At 45.9% G+C, this 6,457-nt stretch overlaps 1 protein-coding gene across 1 annotated transcript in view; it reads right to left on the reverse strand.

Moving 5' to 3' along the window:
- The window catches only part of WRN (Werner syndrome RecQ like helicase), a 127,922-nt gene that overhangs the window by 4,608 nt on the left and 116,857 nt on the right, over positions 1–6,457 (reverse strand). The window lies entirely within an intron of this gene.

Raw genomic sequence — 6,457 nt, forward strand, 5'->3', positions numbered from 1 at the left:
ATTTTTGATTAAAAACAATATATATATATATACATATATATATATATATATATACACACACACACACACACATAGTATATATGTATGTAACAAGACTAGCAGTACAGAATTAGCTGATAAATATTAAGCTTGTATTTAAAATGTGTTTGCTGATGACTTTCCAGTGGTATAGGACATTCATTCTCTCAGCGGCTATAAATAAATTCATTAGCATGTCTGAATAAATGTTTGAACAGAATTCTCTATGACAACTAAATGTATTGCCAAATATTCTGGTTTCTTGGCTCTTACCCGTCCATGTATTGTATATTCAATATCGATGTGAAAGCCTGGCCCAAACTAAATTAATTTTTTTTTTTAAAGTCTGAATGTTTGGGTCATATACAGTACGTTCATAAGCGGATATTGTATATCTTTCTAATCACTAAGCTTATTTTTTTATGTGAATGTATCTTGTATATCAGATACATATGTGGTGCCTCTCTTACTAGATTACACATAAAGGGAACCATTAAGAAAAAGCATTAGCAATACTTTTCTGGTTTTCTTGGTAGGGTCCCTTTAAAAGATCCTACTCCTAATTCATAAAAGCCTTATGACAGTTTCGTTAAGAGCACAGGCACGTGCAACAGATTGAGTTCTTTCTTTTTTTGTGCCACTTATACAATGTGTCACTATGGCTGCAATAAATTAAAAAAAGAATTACCACCAGTTTGTAGATAAGGACACTGGAGACAGTTAGCCAACTTTAAGTTGGTGTACAGAGAAAGGCATGCAAACATACCCTGCTATTTACTACACAGTGAGGCTCTGCTATGAAGTAAAGAGCAGGATGTATTTGAACTGGAAAGCTGTGTGTGACAACTTCCCTTAGGTCTGGTTGGTTGTTCGAATGCCAGCGTCCTAACAACCAATGGCTCTTTCTCTGCCATTGGTTGTTGGCAGATACCCCAGCTGACAGCCGAATGTAAAGAAAGGGGCTGTACCTGGTCAATGATGTCAGTCAGCATCAGGGCAGCCATCAGAAATTTTGAGGCCCCCTTACACGGCCTTAGGCCGGGCCCCCCACTGAGCCAGTCACATCAGTCTCTGTACAGAGACTGATGTGACTGTAGGGAGGGCATTAGAGTGTAAGCTCCTCTGTGCAGAGGAGCTTACACTCTAATGTCCTCCCACAGTCACACACTATTAGGCAGGGATTAGTGACGCGCTGGAGGCAGGGATTAGTGCAGGGGTGCCCACAATTTTTTGTGTGTGTTAAGATCTACTTTTCAAATGACGAGCTACATGAGATCTACCAACGAAAAAACAAATCTCCTCGCTCTATCTCCTGGCTGTCTCTCCTTGCTCATCCTCCTGGCTGTCTCTCCTTGCTCATCCTCCTGGCTGTCTTTCCTCGTTTTTTCTCCTGGCTGTCTCTTTGCTCCCTTGGCTGTCTCTCCTTTGCTCTCTCTTTCCTGGCTGTCTCTCCTCTCTCTTTCCTGGCTGTCTTTCCTCTCTCTCTTTCCTGGCCGTCTCTCCTCTCCCTTTCCTGGCTGTCTCTCCTCTCCCTTTCCTGGCTGTCTTTCCTCTCTCTCTTTCCTGGCTGTCTTTCCTCTCTATCTTTCCTCTCTCTCTTTCCTGGCTGTCTTTCCTCTCTCTCTTTCCTGGCTGTCTCTCCTTGCTCTCTCTCCTGTCTGTCTCTCGCCGCCCTCCTGGCTCACCTTGCTGTATTTTGCAAACAGTGTAGTGCAACAGGCTGTGTAAACTAATATTCTTTGATATAATACATAGCACTTCAACCGCCAGTATCCACCAGAAAGGTGTCAGGGAGCTCGGCTCAGCAGACTCAGGCTAATAGGTAATCATGTGTGCACAGCTAAAATAATATACCAAAATGGAATAAAGGGGCCGCCATGGGAAGGAGCTGCGGAGAGTTGGCCTGCTGCATGCTGGGAGCTAGGGCGTTAACAGGGCCCTCTTCCTCCTGTCCAGGCACCCCCAAGTGGTGGAACTACCAGTCGCAGCTGCGACTTGGCCCTGGCGTTCCACCATTTGGGGGGGTCCGTTAACCACCAAGGTGCTTACATTGCCTCCTGGGACTACCACTCCCAGCAAGCAGACGCTCCACATCTCTTTTCCATGGTGGCTAATATGGGGGTATGGGCAGGGCCGTGGGTGGTCTCACCAGGGCTGCGGGCGCACTCACCAGGGCTCTGCAGGGTCTCAGGTGGATAGAGTGCAAGATTAGGGCTGCCGACAGCTCGCCCACCCTGTGTCCAGGTCGGTCCGCTCTCTCCCCGGCTGCTTTCTGTCTGAAACGGAACGCCAGGGCCCGGTCGCAATTGCGACCCTAGTAGCTCCGCCAGTGCCTGGCCTCCTCTGCAGCTGTCTCGGGCCGGCTGAAATTGACCTCACGGCTCGAGATCAGAAGAGCAGCAACGGTCCTGCCCGGCCCTCCGACAATTTTGGGAACAAGTGCACGCTCTCGCTCAGAAATTTACGGACGTCCAGGTGCCTGAAGACCCAACCTTCTTTCTCCTCCACCATAACACCATCCCGCTGCGCTCCTATACCCACTCCTTGATCAGACACGTGGTAAATGCCGCCCGGGCATGTATTCCAGCACTCTGGAAGAAAACCGAAGCCCCCCTCATAAGCCAAGTCCTAGACCGTATCCATGATATATACATCATGGAAGACCTCACAAGCTCCATTAAACATACCTCTGCCTCAGTCGCTCGAACCTGGTCCCCCTGGTTGGAATACATTCGGTCCCCTGACTACCTTACCCTCAGATAGGAGAACGCTGACCTGCTCCTGATGGGGAAACCTTATCCCATCTCCTCCCTGCCTTTCCTGTTTCCCCACCCTTTTTAGGTATATGCCCTACCACCATCTCTCTCTCTCTTTAGTGACCTAGTAACTACTGGCCCATTTATGCCGTATCCCTTTTTTTTTCCTTTCCTTTTCCATCACTCAACCCCTTACCCACACAACCTACTCACATTCACTTGCCTAACACTGGTTTTTTTTTTTGTTTTGTTTTTTTCTCTTGTTCTGGTTTGTTTTGTTGTGCACACTAAAGTTTTAATAACGACATCTCTTATGCATGCTATTGACAGGATGTCGTTTCACTTAGGGATAGAAGTCCCTTCCCCCCGCCCCCCCACACACCTCCCTCGGATCCACAGATGCGCTCATAAGCACTTGGACACTTATATGTCCCCCTCTTGAGATACTTACGGGTCACTGACTAGCTGAGCAGGGGGAACACCCTCCCCTTATTTTTTTCAACGCTTTAAATATCTTATTTTGTTTACTTTGTCATATACATCGCAATTCATTTGGTGTATTTTCTCTATGACCGCCCGAGAGAGCACTTGTTTTTCTCTTCCTGTGATCACTGTCAAAGCTTTTAAAATATAAAATAAAAAATTTATTAAAAAAAAGAAGAGCAGCAACATCGATGGGGCTCCAGCCTGCTCTGATACCGCTGGATGCTGGAGCTGCTAGAGCCAGGCCTCCTTCGGCGCTGCGAGGGGCCCGGCCGAATCCTCACCTGTCACCGTCGGCCGATACTCATGTAAGGGTCCCGGGCGGGCCCTAAAAGCTGCCCGGGCCCCTTACATGAGTATCGATCGTACCCCCCTGATGGCGGCCCTGGCCAGCATCCCCCTGCCTCTTCGTTTTCAGCTCTTGGCTGGGATATCTCCTGGAAAGGGTCAGGGATGAGCCATTGATTGCTAGAACACTGTGCCCTAACAATCCAATGACCTGGGGCTGGATTGGCAAGCTGAGAGACCTGTTCCCAATCAGGTCCACCTAACTCGCAGCCTGCATATTTCTCCTGTGACAGTGTTCCTGTAATTTATAAGCAGTTAGAAAAATATCAGTATCGTTCATTATCTTCAAAGGCACCTATTTAAGGAATGTTTTATTTAATCAAAATATAGTTTAAAAAATGTATATAGATTGCTGGACCTCTAAGGGTCCCTAACAGCCCTGGCTGTTTGCCATGAGGTGTTGCACACAACCCTGGGACGCCTATTCTACCTTATACCCTCTCCTTTTCTCCCTCTTCTTTTTTGAATGCTGCCTTGTGGACTCCGGCTGCTGGAAGAGATGTTGTATATGTATTATGAATGGCCTACCCACAAGGTCTCTGAATATCTGTTCATCATAACTGTAACCCTATTCCTTTGACTGTTACGCTTAAAAATTGTTTCTCCAATAAAAATATTGTACAAGAAAAAAAAAAACATTACATCACAGCAGCTCAAATATACATGGACCTTAACACATTGGTTGGCAGGATCATAGGACTACTGTACCAAATAAAGATTCCATTTGATTAGTTTTCTCTGATCTACTTATTAATTTATAATTTTTAATTTTAAAATGTTTAATGTAATAGGATAAAATGCAACCAGAAACCGGCCGGCAAATTAACAAATTGTGAGTCTTGATATTACTTTACATAGCACTCAAATATATATGCATATTTTATTACCATTCCCAGACACATGGCACTACAATGGCAAGCAATTTAGTTATTGCTGGTGCTTCAAAGTTCCAGAAACTGAGAAGCAAATCTGTATTTGCTCAACAGAGGGCGCTCCAAGTTATTTTTTTCAATACAAGGCTACATTGGAGAGACTGAGCCCTCTACATTTTACAACATTAAGTGCATGCATTACAGCACGGAATAAAGAAGTTTTCATCATTTTGATGCGCTATTTATTATCCATCATTTTAATCACCTTGGCAGCAAGCTTGAGGTGCAGTTATACACCCTCATATACCTTGAATAATTTACATAGTGTTAGCAAGCAGTCTGGGTCTTTAATCCTATGAGAGACATTAGATGATTATTACTTGATGACCGAATCATTTTTATGAGAGCTTGCAATTTCTGCAGATGACGTCCCTCCACCTCTTCAAAGTCCAGGGAAATATCTTCCCACCATTGTGGACCTTGTGACATAAGACCACACAGTTAGGGTATCACGGTTTCTTGTGATATGAGCGTGCAAGAACCTCTGCATTGTTCAGCAGTGGGTCTGACTGCTGTCAGAAACTAAAGCCACCCTCCCCCCAATACCATGAATGGCCTCAAAGCAATTGTTCAAACTTCAAAATGTACCAGACACAAAAAATGAATAGAGTAATTTTTTACTCATAAATCAATCTCATTTCACATGCGTTGGATGGTTGAATAATGTAACATATATCAAATTATTAATACATTGCTGTATATTTTGTGTAAAGTGTTGGAGTACAGAAAAGCTTAAAGGAGAACTATGGGGTCAGTGTTTTCCCCCATAGTTCTCCTTAGGGTAACGGGAGGACACAAACTAGCGTCCTCCCGTTACCATAAGCTCAGTATACCGCAAGTTACAGCTCGCGGTATACTGAGACGCCGCAGCCGGAGCGGATCCCGACTTAGACGACGGGATCCGTCCAGCTGCGTGAGACAGCTGTACCCGCCCCCTCCCCCGTCCGTTCCGCCAGTCAGCGCTGGCAGATCGGAGCGGGGAGAGGGGAATCCAGCCCCTCCCCCTGTCACGGCAGAGTGCCGTGACAGGTTCGAGAGGTGAGCGAACCCGGTATGTGCTTGCTCACCTCCCGATCTACTGAGCCGACCTGTGACAGTCTCATTGTCACAGGTCGGCTAGAACTATGAGGTGAGTGAAAAGCACTCACCTCATAGTTCTCCTTTAAGAACGGCAGATCATTTTTCATTATGCCTTGTACGCCAGATTTTAATTACTTACTTTTTAAAGGACTGGTTTTGTGTATAATAATTATGTACCTCAAGTTCGAACAATTGCTTTAAAAGGAGATCTATGGGGTTAGGGCTTTTCCCCATAGTTCTCCTTAGGGTAACGGGAGGACACAAGCGTCCCCCCGTCACCCAAAGCTCAGTATACCGCGAGCTACAGCTCGCGGTATACTGAGACGCCGCAGCTGAAACGGATCCCGACAATTATGTCTGGATCCACCCAGCTGCGTGAGTGACAGCTGGCTCTGCCTATCTAGAGGCAGAGCCAGCTGTACCCGCCCCCTCCCCCGTCCATTCCGCCAGTCAGCGCTGGAGGATCGGACAGGGGAGGGGGTAATCCAGTCACTCCCCTGTCACGGCTCTTTGCAGTGACAGGATGGAGAAGTGAGCGAACGCCGGTATGTGTTCGCTCACTTCCCGATCTACTGAGCCGACCAGTGACAGTCTCATTGTCACAGGTCGGCTAGAACTATGAGGTGAGTGAAAATCTCTCGCCTCATAGTTCTCCTTTAAAGTTAAGTATGGATACATGCATGTGGTACCTGTCCCGCCCCAAAGTATCATTAACAGCCTCCAATACAGTCATCAGTTCTTTTAGTAGGTAGTTCTCTGAGATTTACAATAATCAAGAAATCACTGTCAATTTATAAAATTACCTGTGTGATGCAAACCCGATAACATTATATATATATA

The sequence above is a fragment of the Nanorana parkeri genome, unplaced genomic scaffold, assembly GCF_000935625.1.
Source record: "Nanorana parkeri isolate BGI_ZX_2015 unplaced genomic scaffold, ASM93562v1 scaffold1564, whole genome shotgun sequence".
NCBI lineage: Eukaryota > Metazoa > Chordata > Amphibia > Anura > Dicroglossidae > Nanorana > Nanorana parkeri.